Genomic DNA, 17351 nt, shown 5'->3' on the forward strand with positions numbered 1-17351 from the left:
AAGTTAGTGTCTAATCGTTATTTTAAAACAGGCAAAGTGGGTGGCAAAAGAATACGGTTATCAAAAATATGTGCTCCAGAGTCTTCGATGAAGAAAGGATTAAGCGATCAGTCGAGGTACGAGATACTAAAAACCTACAGCCAACTCGCATCTTTGAAGTTTATTCCATTCCTCGTGAAACTTGGAATTTGATGATAAGTGGTAAACCAGCCCAAATAGTCAGTCCGATAGTTTGACGTTCGGGAACAAACTAAGTGGGAATCCAGCTACGTGCGTGTGTGGTGATTGCGCCTTTTCGACGCCTCTCACCAACTGTAGGTGTTATTAGCACGAGTAGTTTTTCGCGTGCCTAATTACACCTCCAGAGCGAGGTAATTCACCATTTGGCTGGCCAACGTTTGGTTATTCGTTTCGGGTTGACAACTGTTAGCCCCAGTTCTGCGAGACGACTTCCGTGGACCAAAAGCTATCCAGTCGGCAGACGTCTTCCAGTGAGCGGTGCGTAGTGAAGAAGCCGATCGTCCCCAACTTGGCAAGACCTGCCAAGTGAGAATCACCGAGGTTGCTAACATTCTGCCCAGAGGTGCCGGTACTTCTCGTATTCCTGAAGGTACTTTCTCGCCCGGGTCGATGGGCGGTACCACGCCACGAACGCTATTTTGTCATACGGTGTCCTGATAACGACAGCTATTGTTCGTGCCAGCTAACGCCGTGTGATCGGCTTCCGTCAACGGATGAAAGTTCCGAAATTTACCTCGGTCATAAGATTGTCGAGAAGCAACACCTCGTGGACGCCGCCGGGTCATTCGACGACCATCTGACCAACGACCATCAAGTTGCACGTCGCGCCGGTACCTATCGCCATCTGCGATAGAACCACTGCTAACTGACTAAGCCATTGCCACTGCATCCCATCACCGCCCATACCGCTGAATAAACCATAAAGGTAAAGTTTTTCAACTAGCAATAATCGCACCTCGGTTGTACCTCATTGGTTACGATATAGCCACTGCGCATAAAGGTAAAGTGTAAAGAATAAAGTCCTTGGGACCTGGGAGAAAGGAGGCATGTTGCGCCCTAGGCTAGTCCCTTTATGGGAACTCCCGGGGTCATAACATTTCAATGTATAAGAACGTCGGCATGCTCCTCTAATTTGGGAATGTCTTTTCATTATTTACTTGATAGAAAAGAAAGTGGAAGGAAAAGGAAGGAACAGGAAATGCAAATGGAAAGGAGCATGAAACAAGCTTCTGGGAAGGAGCTCCAGATAAGGACTTCAATAAACTAAGGGCGAAGCGTAAATCAAATGCATATAGTTTTTGTTCGCGACTTAAAAATGCAAACCGTTATCTAATAATAGATGTACGGAAGTACTAATGAGAAATTTGTGTGAATTTGAGATAAATTCGCTTATTTTATGCCGACAAACTATGCGATCGCATTTGATCCAGTCTAATCTTTATAAACTGGTAAAGCTTTTAGCGGGAAAGAGTATTGAAAATGATGGTATGCTGAATATGAGAATATGCATCGAGGGATTTCAGATGGCTAAATCAGATTAGGGAGAGGAGGAGATCAGTAACTGACTTTCTTCAAAGTAGAAATTTATTGGTTCATCCAAAACAAACAGTGCCACCAAACTACCGTCAGACCCACTACAAACACTCATATACCATGATCTGAATAGGGCCCGTTGGTTGATTCTACATCAATCAATCCACTCCGGAATTGTTTTGTTCTTGATACGACTTGGACCAATCGCTATTCTCACAATCAACCAAATCCAAAGTTGAAGTTCATTGAAAGATCAGTCGTTTTTGCAAACCAAGCCACTCCGAAATTGAATTTTTCGTCATCGAAAAGGCTAATGGCGATTCCGATGGTCATCCACTTCATATAAGGATTCTTCTTGATGTAACTAGGTTCGATAGCAATCAAAATCGAATAGCAAGCAAAAATTGAGAGAGAGCCTTTTTTGTCGTGAATCCACACACTACTGGATCTATTTTTTTTTTACTTGCATTAGTTTATTAAATCTTCTGGTCTTTTAATAACCCTTACTTTCTACCTATTGGAACATATGCAGGTTATAGAGGCTTTAGGAATTCATAAAGCAAACATTTATTAGACCCTCATCGCAAAAAAAAAATCTACATGCTCATAGCACGTTTTTCAACATCTGAGTAAGGGGCGCCTAATAAAGGTTTCGCCAAGGGCGCTGGGAGTCCACGCTACGGCTCTGGATCTGGGTCATTCATTCTAATGATCCGGATCTTTCAACCGGATCGGATCCTTAGAACAAAACGCAAGATGAATGCAAAACAGTGAAACATTAGTCATACAGGCCCACACTTTTGAAACGTATTGACAATAATTTCACCTTTTCTTGTTCACAAGCGTGTTGAGTACAAACAATGAACTTTCCATTTAATGATTTCCTTACAAATGGTCAAATAATTTGCTGATCTGGTGAACCGGATCTTTTAAAAGGTGATCCACGAATTTTTCACTCACCACAGAGATCCGGATCATTTCAACGGTTCCGGATCTGAACGCCCATCTCTAAATCAGCTCAGTCTTAAAAAATCATTAAACTTTTAGCGTTTTACTATGCCTGATGTTTCGACCATTGGATTTGGATGTAGCCTTTTTCAAGGGAAAAATTGGTTATTCATTTTCGTCTTAATTTACATGTCGCTCTAGGTGTAGCCAAATCTCTATCCGCTCCAAAACAAATATGCCACCCCTCTATTCTTGGTGGGTTTAAACGTCTGTACTGCCCATGGCTGTTCCCGTTGAACTAGTCCAGAACTAGTTGAACTAGTCTAGAATGTGTAGTGACTAGTTGCCGTTCCGACAACGCGTACCAAGATCCGAAATCTGCTCCAAACGTGATCCGAAATGTCCAAATAAGCATCAACCCCGGCATCACGTCCCGAATTATTCGTGGGAGCCACCATTTTGCTCGGAGACAATTCGCGACGCCGAAAATTTAGTCCGCGAATTGCTCAACGGTATACCGTTGTCCTCTATATATGTCCTCTATAGAGGACAGGAGGCTGGGCATCGTCGTCCAAAGGAATACGGACATAACACAGATTATTCGACCGAACTAGACGGAGAACGCAGACAGAAACTGTAGAACGTAAGAAGAGTGTTAGCTGAACGGTGAAGGGGCTCCGCCAACAGCAGAAGCATAGCAAGAAGATGGAGAAGGTAGGAGCTAGCAGAGTTAGAAAGTTGGAGAAGTGATGCTGTGTGCCACACACCATTATCACCTGAATGTATGCAATTTATATTGCATTTATACTATTTATACTATTTAGTGTCATAATGCTATAGAATTTGCATACATTTAGGACGAATTTGATGAAAAAGATGCATGTACGCCCAGAATAATGTAATACCGTCGTGCGGGGCTACTTTTGATTCCGGGGGCTACTTTGGATTTTTGATTTTCTAAAAAAAAACTAAACGAAAAAAATACCAAATTTGAAACAGAAAGTTGCCATCCATTTATCAACAAGACACCCGGATGGTGATAATGGCAATTTGAAAGTAGCTTACGTTATAATTCTTGTTTCAAAATGTCCAAAGTAGCCCCCGATTTGTCAAAAGAAGCCCCGCACGACGGTATTCCACGTCTTTATTTTTCATGCGCTGATTAGTTTTCATTTTTTTTTTCTGTGCTTTTTTTTATCATATAAACCCGTCGGAAACGATAGTGAAAATATCTGCTGAAAGAATGAAGAAAATCTATCCAGCCGTTTTCGAGTTATGCGGATACGAACACAGACCATTTCATTTTTATTATATAGAAGAAGATGATCAACGAAACTTATCTCCAAATCGTTCGGGATTTCGGAACAGTCAGACTATCGTAAGTCCATTTATCTAAATTGTTGAGTAAACGTGTGGTCTCTAAGGACCAGAATGGACATGATAGCTTACTATTGGGTTTGCTCCTAACGTAATTGACATGGCGGACTTATTGGTCTTATCTGCAGAAAGATTTAGATAAGCTAGAAAGTCGTATCCGGTAATTTCTAAGTCATAAACCATACTCATGGTATCTAGGGACCTGTTCGATTACAAAGGATCGATATCCACTTTGTGCGGAAGTTGACATTTCGGACAAATTGGTCTGAGCTACGGAATGATTTTTTGAACAAAGTTCATAGTATTCGGGCATATTTAAACATGGTCAAACAATTGTTCTAAGCTCCAATAATCACACAGCCCCTTATTTCCAAAAATTTAACAAATATTATGTATTTATTTATTTATTTATTTCATCTTTGGTTCAAAACCACACAGACTACAGTATCTTAATCCTATTTTTGAAGACAAGCTTACTAACATTATAATCAAACATATCACATACATCGTTAAACAATCTACAACATCTGTCAAGTGGTTTATTGTAACCGTAAGCAGTGCGGTGCGCCGGGGTCCAAAGCAATTGGGGATTGCGTAATCGGCGGCAAAGGTGCGTGGAAATTGATTTCCCGGAGCACGCTACTGCAGTCAATGTTATCACGGATCATGTCAAAATGTAAAGTCGTTGTAAATACGTTCGGCGTTTGGAGAGTGTTTGCAAGCCAATGAGCGTACATCTGTGCTCAGACGGTGGCAGGTTATCGGGATTGGTCGATGGCAGATGTCGTAATACGAATCTGACGAAACGTTTCTGGATGCTTTCTATGCGCGATGCATGAATCGCATGGTAAGGAACCCATATTTTGAACTCCGTACTCAAGAATGCTTCGGACCAATGAGCAGTATAATGTTTTCAGAGCATAAGCATCATCGAATTGTGCAGAGTTGCGGCGCAGGAAGCCAAGCCATAGTGTTGGCTTTGGAGATTGTCTTTGAGATGTGCTCGTTGAACCGAAGCTTACTGTCCAAGGTAAAGGCCAAGATCCTTTATGGAGTTAACTCTCATAAGCGGTGACTGGTCCATCGAAAAGTTAAATCTGATTGGTGAGTGAGCACGGGGAAAAAAAAGTAATGATTCTGCATTTTGTGGCGTTGGCTTGAATTTCGTTTATCTGACATCACGATGATAAGCGCACAATGTCGACTTGAAGTGCACAGCAATCTAAAGCTGACTTCACGACTCAGTAAATTTTCAGGTCATCCGCAAAAGCAGCTTGCACGAGTGTAGCTGATCGCAAACGTCGTTGATAAATAGCGCAAAATTAAAGGTCCTAGGTGACCCCTTGTGGACCGCCAGACGGAATCTCGAATTCATCGGAACTGGCGTCACGAACCTTGACGAAGGCTTTTCTTGAGGTCAAGTACGAATGAATCCAGTTGACGATCCACGACGGTAGACCAAGACGGTTCAGTTTCAAAATAGCAAGATCATGCGGAACTTCATCAAATGCTTTCGAAAAGTCAATATACACAGCATCTACTTGTTGCCGCTTCTCGATGCATCCAATAACACTATTGGTGAAGCTCATCAAATTAGAGATCGATCAAATTAGAGATTGCATGAATCCATGCTGGAATTCAGATATAACGGATTTAACGGCTGGATAAAGCTTGTCATGCAACAGTCTTTCTAGTACTTTGTTGGCCAAACAGTTCAGGATCGAAATGGGTCGATAATTTTCCACGTTATGGATGTTGCTTGATTTGAAGATCGGTGTAATTGATGCGTGCTTCCAGGCATCAGGGAACACGCCACCGCGAGTGATCTGTTGAAAATTGTCAGGGCTGGGACAGCCAGCGAGGCTGCACAGTTTTTTATGAACGACGGTGGAATCTGATCTGGACCAGGTCCCTTCGAAACGTCAACTGCATTAAGAGCGTTAAAACCGTGTCAATACTGAGGTTTAGCTGCGGTAGATGGATGTTAAAGCTTTGTAACTCATCTAAATACTGTTGTGGCGGTGAATGGTAGTCTGACTCAAACACACTGTGCAGGAAAGAACTCAGCAAACAGATTTGCAGAAGTGTTGTCGGCGGTAAGTTCCTGAAAATCCTGCATAGCCATTGCGCAGACCCCAATGTTTACGATAGAAACTGCTTTTGTACTTAAAAAATCACGTGAAAAAATCCGTGAGGATTTATTACGTAAAAAGGCCATAGTACCACAATGAGAGAAAAAGCTTGAAAAACATTTAATATACGAGAAAGTCAAAAAAAATTGTTTATGGAAACATTCGATTTTGACCACATAATCATTTGGAACGTGCTGCCGTCAGAGCATAAAATATTCACTTTCATGAAGCATATTCGCTTCGACTTTTGACAATCGTGTTTTGATTCTTCAAAAGATAGAATTACTTACTCAGTTTACTTCTTCCTAAATTCATTCAATTGATTACCACTGAGTATAGCAACTGCGCGCGAAAAAAAACATAATTAGCTGACATTTGCCGCTAAAAAGGCCCCTCAATTAAACGTTGGGATTAGATCTATGCATGTATTGATTTAAATCATCAAACATGTGTTCATATTTCCGTTTTTATTTTATTTTTTTGTGAAAATCAAATAAATACTCACTGACCCATATTCATTCCGAAAATTGAAGGTGCAGAGCCGAATAATCTATTGAAAATGTAGTGAACGTTAATGGATCGTTGTTCCGCAAAAAACGTTTTGCTATCTTCTAAAGAATTCCTGGAAAATTTCTTAGTAAAATCTAGGAATTTATTCGGGAAATCAGTTAGGGGTTGCTTTGTAAATTATTATGAGTATTCCCTCGGAATCTCTTTAGGAATATACTAAAAAATACTAAATTAGTTGAGATTTTTCAAAGCAATTCGTGGAGGAGAATTTCAGGTTCAGTTTTGCAAGGAATTACTCAAAGAAATCACTAAAAGAGTGTCCATAAGAATGATTAGCAATTTTCTAAATTATTTCTGGAGGAATTTTTCAAGATAAAATCGAAAAGAATTCCCGGAGAAATTTACAAAACGAATTTCAGACGATTTTTCGTATGGTTTCTTCAAGAAATTCCCGAAATGGAAGCTGAAGGGATTTTCAAAAAAAAGTGTGGGAAGTGATTTGTGAAGGATTTACGCTAAATAGATTCTTGAAAAAATAGCCGAAAGATTCGAAGATGGATTTTCAAAGAGAGTCTCTAAAAATATTCTCGAAGTATTTCAAAAAGAATTCTTAAAGCCAAAATGTCGGAAAAACTCCTCCCGGAAGGTGTTTTCTAAAGGTTTTCCTTAAGATACTTCTGAATGAATTACTAAAAAATCCAAGGAATTTAAAAAAATATCAGGAAAAGCATTTATTTTCGAAGTTTTTTACAGTATGGCTTATTAATAGAGACGCTTCAAGTGGCGCTGTAACCATTGAAAGTACAGCCTATTCAGATTACGATCAGATTAATTATCTTAATAAATATCGTGTTAAAGCGGAGAAGAAGAAAATTGGAAGTGTATGGAGGATGGCATCAGGTTGTTGTTTATCATGATTTTTATGATCATAAATGACCTAATCTGAATAGGCTACTCAACGCTTGGCCGTTGACACTTATAATTAACCGGTACAGCGGATGCTGGGTCCAAGCAAAGCTAGATATTAGCAGCAAACTAGGTGTTAGTAACACTTGGCGAACGAAATACTCAAGGACGTTACCCGATGAGTGAATGGTAACAGTTATATATCAGAACATGTTATTCTGTTACAGCCGTTTTTTTCATAACGGCAATTTGTTATAAAACATGTGCCATTAAGTAGTTAAAATAACAAAAATTGTGAAACAAAATCTCTTCTAGTTTAACAAAAATATTACTAAATATGTTATGATTCGAACAAAAATAGGGAAATTAGAGGTAGCACGCCCATAGCGAGTTATAACGCACCACCCACGGGCAAGAGTTAAATATCCCCATTTTGATTGTACCAATAGTCTATACGATAAAGCAATGAAAAATATTGCCAAACTGGATACGCCATATTTCGCCAGTTTTTCTCTAGTTATGCATGAAAAGCTCGAAAAAACGATTTTTGCGTGTTTTGATGCAATTCTAAAAGCTCGGTGGAAGTTTAGTCTTTCTGTGGCACAGCTATACATTGATAAAATTAATAATTGAGCCATAAACCATACTGCTAACCTCGTGTTCTTTATATTCCACACACGAAATCGTCGTCAAAATGGTTTTAAAACGATTTTATGGGCCTTCAAACTTCTAGGAGGTCGGTGTGGGGGCGTACGCCCATACTCATTCGTATGACCGAAACAACTGAAACATTCGGTTAATTGCCTTAATGTAGAGCAATTAAAGTGAAAATCAATTACGATAAGCACATGCGCATTTTAACCTTATCCACTGGCGCATCTCACCCGCATGGTTTCAAAATCATTTTTTTCAGGTGCTTTTTAAAATCAGAGAATTTCATGCAATAAAATGGGCAATTGGATATCTGATATCGGTAGTCAGTCTATGAATATGCTGTTCTTCAGTATGCGCGCTGATGAAAACTGGCGGCTGAAATGGTGGTTTTTCATTGATAAAAATGGCATTTTCCTTAACGTGAACGTCCTATCCTGAGTTCCCCTGTAACATTGTATTTTATAAAGCGGTGAAAATGTATACTATAACAAATTATGTTATTGAAAAATATATCCATAATGTAGGCAATTAACTTTGTCCTGCTGCTTCAACTTTGAATATGGGTTCAAGTTATACTGAAGGTGGTACTTTCTTTTTTTCCAATTCTAACTATATACTAAAAATGTAGGTAATTCTTTTTCGGAAAAAAACCTAACACATTATGTTATAATCATGTTATGACGACCATAGAAATTTTCTTTCCTCCAACTTTGACAAGAATTTATAACAGAAATTAATACAAGTTCTGTTATTTATGTAACACATATTAAATATAATTGTGATAAAATTTTGTTATGACTAACTAGTCAGGTAGGCATAAAGGATGTTAATCATAAAATAGCATAGCAAAACACGAATCCTTGCCTAGGAAATCATAGATGGAGTTGCAGAAGTAAACATATCCTGAGCATTGTAGATTCCCTTCAAATCTATAATATTCGCCAACTATATTTTTGGACTCGATTTTCTCAACACACCTAATGCGACGTCCTTACAAGTGTTTTATTTTATAATAGTCCTATCTCTGCTTAAGAAAGCGCTAGGAACCGTGGCTTAGCTGCAGACGTAGGAGGTGATAAAATGGCGAGACATGAATAATAGACTTATGTGTAATAGATATAAACATATATTGGAAAAAGTTAAAATATGGATTGATCTCGCTGAAGCAGCGTGAGTTAACTTGATAGCGCTGAAACATTTGGTTCCCCCGGTTTTGTTGAACAATGCCTTGTCAAGCATCCTCAGCTCTGCAGCTGTAGCCGCTTTCATCCATCGTGAGAAGAACATGTCCGACCTCCCAAGCATGTAACCTTCAAAGCTCCTCACCATGATCCTCCCCGACAAACTACTTGCCAAAACCTCCATTTGCAAAATCAAGTCTCTCTTTCCTCTCTTACTTCTTTTTTCAAAAAGATGTTAAGCATAAAATGCACCAGAAACAGCCCATGTGGCATAAAGAAGATATGCACTTCTAACGTCATGAAGCCAACAATCACATATTTTTGCATCCACACATTTCCTGGACAGGTTTTGTAAGTAGTTCTGAATGATCTCCTGAAGAAATTCCCCAAACATATTTCCGGAACATTTCCTTGAAAAGTTTTCTTAAATTCTTTAAAAAACACCGGAAATAATATTCAAAGAGCCCGATAGACTGTAACCAAGTTTCCAAAGAAATTTCTAAAACAAAAAACAGAAGAATATCTGGAAGAAATCTGCAAAGTATTTTATAAAGAGTGACTTCCGAGGGATTTTCACAAAGACATTTCCCGAACAAGCACCTAAAGGAATTTAAAAAACTTCAAAGAATTACAGCCCTAATCGGGTTATTGTACACCAAGGTGACGATTGAACTACGTAGCTGTATGTAATGCACAGGTTTTCTGACACTACTGGTCAGTAGGACCAAAGCAAAAGCGTGTTTTCAAGCCCAAATTGAATCATTTCGCTGTTTATCCTGCTCTCCTGAGATTGAGTGAGATTTTAGACTAACATTAAAAAAGGATGATAAATTTTTTTTTCAAATAAACGAGGATGAATAACACTCTCAAGCGACCACATATCCAAATTATTAATTAATAAAAACTTCGTAGAGAGTAAGAATTGTTCGATAATTGTATCTTGATTCGAAACGTGTTATTAGTGAATGCTGCGCTGAACTTTTCTCACCACATAACACCAAAACACAATGCCAAACATTTCGATTGAGCTTCATTGTTTACATTGAATTGGTATTAGATTGTAGTTTTGGTTTACCTACATCAAAATAATAATTTTGTATTTACTGGAAGATTTGAGAAGTTATCATAAATAAGCAACTCGCCTACTTTTCACACCTGCAGAGATTGTCAAATGATAATTCCAAAAATCTGGCTGATATTAATTATTACCGCTTTACTTCTGTAGCCGCTGCTTGACAGTTTGAGAGTTTATTGATAATAATTATCATTCCTTCACGTGAGGAGTCGGACTTTGCATGTTCTCCAGCAGACACCAAGAGCCGAAGAAAGATTACCAGATTGCATTTACTGCCTTGGCGAAAACGATTCCGAGCCTCTCTACTGGCATCAATATCGGGCAATAATGAGCAGCTGTCGTCAAACGACCCCATGCTTTACAGAAAAAAGCAGCGTGTAAATTATGGCAGAAACGAGTTCTACAAAAGTCCCCAACCAAGTTGCCGGCTTGAGGGTCCCAGTTGGTGTATGAGAACAAAAGGCGCAGAATCCGGAGATGGTGAGATCGATTCTCAAATCCGATCTAGGATCAATGTTACAGGTAGGAGACAGTTTACCATCCTGGGCATAAGTATCCGTTGTGTTACCACTGAAGATACATACTAATGCAAGAAAAGGGCAAGGAAAGCTTTTAATCAATAGCAAAAAGAAATACTAATGGATTACTAAGTTGAAAAGCAGGCCAAGTTCCGGTTGGGATATTAATTCTGCTATGGAAGAATGCACTTATGAAGTTGACTGATTCTGCCAGAAACCAATTCCTAAACTGTTATGGTTTCAATACTAAATATTATCATGCATATATGTTGTAATACACTGGAGTCATTTTTTATACTGCCGGATGATATGGGCCCGCACGTGAATTAAAACAAAGTTGAACCCCGCGTAAATTCCAAAGTATGTCTGAATAAACCGCAGAAATCCCGAAATTCGAGTGAAAAAAACGCATAAAAAGCGATTCGTGTAAAAACAACCGCGTAAAAACGACTTCAGTGTACACATCAGGGAATGAAGCGTTGACTCTTCCTTGAATCGAATGGTCCAAGAAAATTGAAAATCCATCGAGAAATGGCTGAGATATTAACGATCAAAGTCTATCATATTTTCGTGACGTTTTTCGATTTTTTGCAATTTTAAAGTGTACCCCAATATAGTAAAGACAGACGTAGTTCTACGTCAAAATTGTAAAGGAATCCCCAAATGCATCGCTAACGGAATTTCCGAAACAGTTCCTTGAGTTGTTTTCTAAAGTTTTTGCAAAGAAATTTTCAAATTAAATCCTGGAGGAAGTTCTGAATCAATTCGTAAAATCTGGAGGATTGGAGAATTTTTCAAAGGAATACCTGGAGAAATTTCCGCATGTGATTCCAGAAAAGAACATTTGTTTTGCCTGGGGTAATGTAAAACACCAGGAAAAAACCTGGAAAAATCAGGGAATTTTGTTTTTACAGATGAGTAGACACCCTGTTTAAGAAATGAATTGTCTATTTCGACCTTTTGTCACTTTCGACTTCCTTTTGTTCTTTCTGACCTTTTGTCTCGTTCGACGTTTTGTCCTTTCGACCTTTTGTCCTTTTCGATCATTTGTCCCTTCGACCTTCCTTATTTTCGTCTTTCGACCTTGTGTCCTGTCGACCTTGTGTCCTTTCGACCTTATATCCTTTCTGACCTTTTGCCCTTTCGACTTTTTTGTCTTTCGGCCTTTTGTCCCACATCCTGTCTGCACTAGTTGTTACACTGGGTCACATATTTTCTGCTTTTTCTACACAATCTTGATACTACACCTATTAACACGCTATTTGGTGGCAAACAAACTTTAAGGTGATTATACAACAAAGTCACAAGTCGGCCATCTTGGAAACCACGTGCTGTTTGCCGAAAATTTTCTAGAGCGGTAGCCAACTTCGTTTCCATTTACGTATTGCTGGGTTCAACCTCAGAAAGTGGAATACAAACAATCCAGCGATTCTGTGAAGTTCCTCCTGATCTAAAGAGACCAGCGCAAGTTCTTGATCTGATGAGAAGGCTACCGTGAAGACACTGGTCTCACATGGGGCCGGCAGATAAGTTTTGGATCAAGGTTCCCTACTACTGGAAGCCTGAAGGGCATGTTACCCATCGGATTGTGTTGTCCGAAATAGCACGTTTGTTCGACCTTACGGACAGTGGGTCCTGTAATAGTTCAGGAAAGATATTCCTACAAGATCTTGGAAGGCTAAATACACATGGGATGAACTGCTGTGCGCCGATCTACATTCACGATGGTTAGAGTTCAGAAGCACACTAGCGACTTAGACGCGGTGTCAGTTCCACGATGGATTGGCTTTGGTAAAGACGTGATCACTTGATGAATTTCAGGTTCAGCGATGCTAGGACAAGGCCTACGGAGCTGTCGTTCATTACGCTAGTGAACTTGGACGGAAGAGTAACGGTCAATTTGATGATGGCCAAGTCAAAGGTTGCGCCATTGGAAGATCTCAGCCGCAGGAAGAAGAAACATCTACACCTCGCCTGGAATTGTCGGTGCGTTACTGTTGCTCATCTGTGAGAGAACGTCAAAAGCAGTCTGAGATTTCAGCGCCTGCTTTCTTTGGACGGATTCAACGATCGTCAAGTATTGGATCTCGTCACACCCATCGAGGTGGCAAGTCTTCGTGAGCAATCGTGTGCGGAGATTCAGCCACGAAAGGTGGCGTCTGGAATCACGTTCCGGGAATTGAAAATCCGGCCGATATCATATCGCGAGGAGCTACAGCGCGCAGCTAGTGAGTAATGCCCATGGTGGCATGGACCGGATTGGCTTAGAAAGGATGTTAGCAATTGGCTAAAATATACTGGTCCCGAGCAGCAGTTCGACTCGGTAACTCTGAAGGAGAGGCACTTGTGTCCGCAGCTCTTCAAGCTCTTCCTCCAAGTAATGTATTTACCCGTTCTTCTTTGTTGAACCTTGTTCGACTGACCGCCTGGATACGTCGATTTTCTACCAATTGTCAACAAGGAAACAGCCAGCAACGGAGAACTGGATCACTGAGTGCTGATGAACACAACTCGGCGCTGCTGCGTGGTAAGCTAGCCCAATCGGAAGCTTCCACAGAATTGGCGGATATTGTAGCTAAAATGAAGTAAGACCAACTTCAAAACTACACAATCTTCACCTGTTATGATTGATGGGATAATCTGTGTTGGTGCGGCTCGGAATGTCTCGATCTCACCAGGTTGCAGACATCCAATGATCTTGATAGCCATCACCCGTTAACTAGCTAATTCGATTGATTATCATCATCGACTACTCATGGAGGACCTCTGTGATGATAGCGTGGTTCGTGAAAGATTTTGGCCGCTGAGCGTCCGAATCTCGCCAGGACAGTCCTACACGAGTGCATTAGGTGTTTCAGAGACAAGGCCACGCGTGCATGGCAGTTGATGGAGACCTTCCGCTCGAACGAGTGTCACCAGCGCCTGCATTCCAGCGAGTTGGCATAGATTATTGCGGTCCGTTCGAGCTTCAACCGGCAACTCGGAAAGAGGCACCGGTCAAGTGCTACCTTTGTCTGTTCGTATGTTTGCTGCAGGCCGTGCATATAGAGGTCGTTAGGATCTCACCAGCGATGCTTTCAAAGCCGCACTCAGGAGGTTCACCGCAAGACGTGGAATGCCAGTCCAGTCGGCAAGATCAGTTCCAGGATCGAGTTTCAACGGAAGCGCTAGACTCAATTGAGTTTAAGTTCATTCCCGCCAGATCTCCTGTTCGGCGGCTTGTGGGAAGCCGGTGAAGTCGGTGAAAGGACATATGCGAAAAGTAATCGGAAACAGAATGCTGAAGTGCGATGAAATGCATACTGTTGTCGCACAGATTGAAGCTTGCCTTAATTCGAGGCCGTTAACTCCAATGAGCAACGATCCTACGGATTTGGAGGTTTTAACGCCGAGCGCTCCTCATCCAGCGACCGCTCACTGCATCGAACCAAATCTCAGCGAGCTTCCAGAGAATAGGCTCAGCAGATGGCAGCGGTTCAGCAACACAGCCAGTGATCTGGAAACGTTGGTCGATGGATTATTTATCAAGTCTACAGAGTCGTAATAGATGGACGAGAAGCAGGACAACCTCACTGTTGGTACAATGGTACTGTTAAAGAGAAACGTTCCACCGCTGAAATGGAGGTTGGGACGAGTCACGGAGGTTCATCCAGGTGCTGACGGAACGTGAAGTCGTCACGATCCGTACGAAAGATGGGTCATATCGCACAGATGTCGAAGATTTGTATTCTTCCTATTCGAGATAGACCGGCCGCAGAAGGACAGTAGGTCCTGAACAAATAAGTATTATCGCCCTGTTGGGGCACTTTGCATCTTGCGGTGTTACCCGCGCTATCGCCAGAACCCTCATTAGTATATTTTCTTCTGTGTCGTTAGAAACAAACTGATCTGCTCTCTCGCTCGACGTGTCGCTTCTGCTGCACTATGCGGACCCAACATTCATCCGTCTCAACAAAGCAGAATAGTATTTCCTGCCCCATTTGGGGCAACCGTTGCAATCTCGTGCTAGCCAGTCACATCTGCCGAGGGGGCCGATACCGAGTTACGTTTCTTCATGTTAAAATGCATATTCCGGATCCAAAGCGTTGTTATTCTTCAACAGATTTGGATTCATCCGTATACACCGTTATGAAGTCATCGCGTCAGTGAAGATCAACCCTAGCCGTCAACAAATCGTCGTTCGTCTCCGTCTGCAGAAAATAAGGCTAAGTATGGCCCCATTAGGGCACTAACTTCGGACGGCATTTCATGCCGCATTCGCCAGGGGCCGCTTAAAGTTATGTTCTCCAACACCCTGGTTTGGATCCCAATCGGTTTTCTATTTAACAGAAACTTCGTCGAAGACTTCAACGTTACTTTGCCGTACCACAGCCACTCAGCACTGCGTTATGCTTATCGAGAAACTTTGTTGAATGGAGATCTGTCCATTATCGCCAGGGGCGATCGATAAGTTATGTCATTCCATTTGTTGTTATGTCTCGATTCAGTCTCGTCTGTTCTTTGCAGTATTCGAGTCAGGATCTTACGGTTGCAACACCACGAGGGTGTATGAGTATCCAGAAGTCATCGAGAAGTAAACGGAGATCATCTAGGAAACCGGACGGACAGAATTTGATTCCAAGGAGATCGACGTCGACGAAAGTGTTGAAACTAATAAAATTGGTTTTGAAATGTTAGTTGTAGAATTGAGTGAACTCAAGGTTATGTTGATAATTAATTCATTTTCTTTGCGAACCACTGTATCAATACGCACTAGATGCGAACTGGTCAATGGCCAGTGGTTTGTTTCTCATCGTTTGCCACGATAGCCTCTCGACCAAAGGCCACGAGATGATGCTCGCGCATCCCGGTAGTAGGTAGATAGGAGTATATTTTAGTTCTATCTCGACCGCCGGTGATACTGATCGTCGGCAGTGCGCCGCGTGTTATATCAATACTACAGTCCTCTAAAGCAATAAACGGTTGTAGTTTTACGAAGTGCGTCAATCAATTTATTCATTTGTGACCGTATCACATCGGTGGTTTCGCTGATCCGAAAGGTTGATTCGGGTGCTTTCGCTGAAGTGCAACCGGGAGTATCCCACACTGCCAATGAGGCACGCATGAAGCTTGAGATCCTGGGACTGAGTGAAGTCCGTTGGAACTTTGAGAACACAAAACGCCGTCGGGACAAGTTCTGCTATACTCTGTTTACGAGATGAACACGTCCCCGGCATCGCGGAGTTGTTCCTACTAAGCGCTAGGCACACTCTGCGCTTATGAAAGGGAACCTAGAAGGAAAGGATAATCGTTGCCAGATTTAGAACACGGGTCCGAAACCTACTATAATCCATTGTTATGCGCCAATCAATGCTGCCGATCTGCAAGACAAAGAGAACTTCTACAGTCAACTCAATACCGTCGTTGATGGAATTCCGAAGTGATATCAAGATCTGTTTGGGCGACTTCAAGCGAAGATCGGATCCGACAACTCGAACCATGAGCGCATTATGGGACGCCATGGTCTCGGAGAAATGAGCGAAAACGGAGAGCTGTTCGCAGAATGTTGTGGTAATAACGACATGGTGATCGGAGATGGCTCTTCCTCATCGACCGGTTCACAAGGTCACGTAGGTCTCCGCGTGACGGCTTTACAGAAAATCAAATCGACCACATCTGCTTCAGCCGAAAATGGAAACGGAGCCTTTGATGTACGGAATAAACGTAGCGACGATTCAACACACGCCGACTGGAAGATGCACAGGTGAAACGGTCCTTCGTTGAAGAACTGAGACGCGTGTTGCAGATATTCTGGAAGGTGGCAGCGTGGAAGACCAATGGATCGCCATCAAGAATGCCTTCATCGCCACCAGCGAGAACAATCTCGGCGAACTCGCACCCAGAGAAAATAATTGATCACCGATGAGACCTGGAGGAAGATAGAGGAGCGAAGAGGAGCCAAAGCCGCAATAGAGCGATCAAAAACCAGAGGGCTAAAGTCTTAGCCCGACAACGATACTCAGCTCTTGAGAAGGAAGTAAAACGCTCATGTCGACGGGACAAGCGAGCGTGGGCAGACTCTCGGCCGACGAAGAGAGAGAGCGCCGCAACCGGGACATTCGCCTCTCTACGATATCTTACGACGCTTAAGCGGGGCGAAGATGAATGCAACGATACCTGTGAAAGACGCGAATGATCAGTTATTGACGACCAACTGACCAGCTGAAACGCTGGTTCGAGCACTTCGAACAACTTTTTCAGTGCCAGTCAGGCCACCACCTCGGCATGATCCTGGTCTGGATCCGACGCATAACACGCGTCAATACCGAAGCCACATCACTGCTAGAGATTTAACAGCCATCCAAAGCATGAAATCGTATAAGCCCCGGGTCGATCGCATATCAGCCAGATGCTCAAAGCTGACCCCATGACATCCGCTCAACTACTGCATCGTTTATCGTAATATCTGGGACACCACTTGCGGTCGACTTCCGGTCGACTTGGTTTAGGGGCAGCG

The 17351-nt window shown here is 41.8% G+C and overlaps 1 protein-coding gene and 1 pseudogene across 2 annotated transcripts in view; one reads left to right on the forward strand and one right to left on the reverse strand.

The window, feature by feature from the left end:
• Positions 1 to 17351, forward strand: part of LOC134226138 (ecdysteroid-regulated 16 kDa protein) — an 87144-nt gene that overhangs the window by 23368 nt on the left and 46425 nt on the right. The gene's annotated exons all lie outside the window — the stretch shown is intronic.
• On the reverse strand, positions 941 to 1021 carry LOC134208439 (U4 spliceosomal RNA; annotated as a pseudogene).

This window comes from Armigeres subalbatus, chromosome 1 (assembly GCF_024139115.2).
Source record: "Armigeres subalbatus isolate Guangzhou_Male chromosome 1, GZ_Asu_2, whole genome shotgun sequence".
Lineage (NCBI taxonomy): Eukaryota > Metazoa > Arthropoda > Insecta > Diptera > Culicidae > Armigeres > Armigeres subalbatus.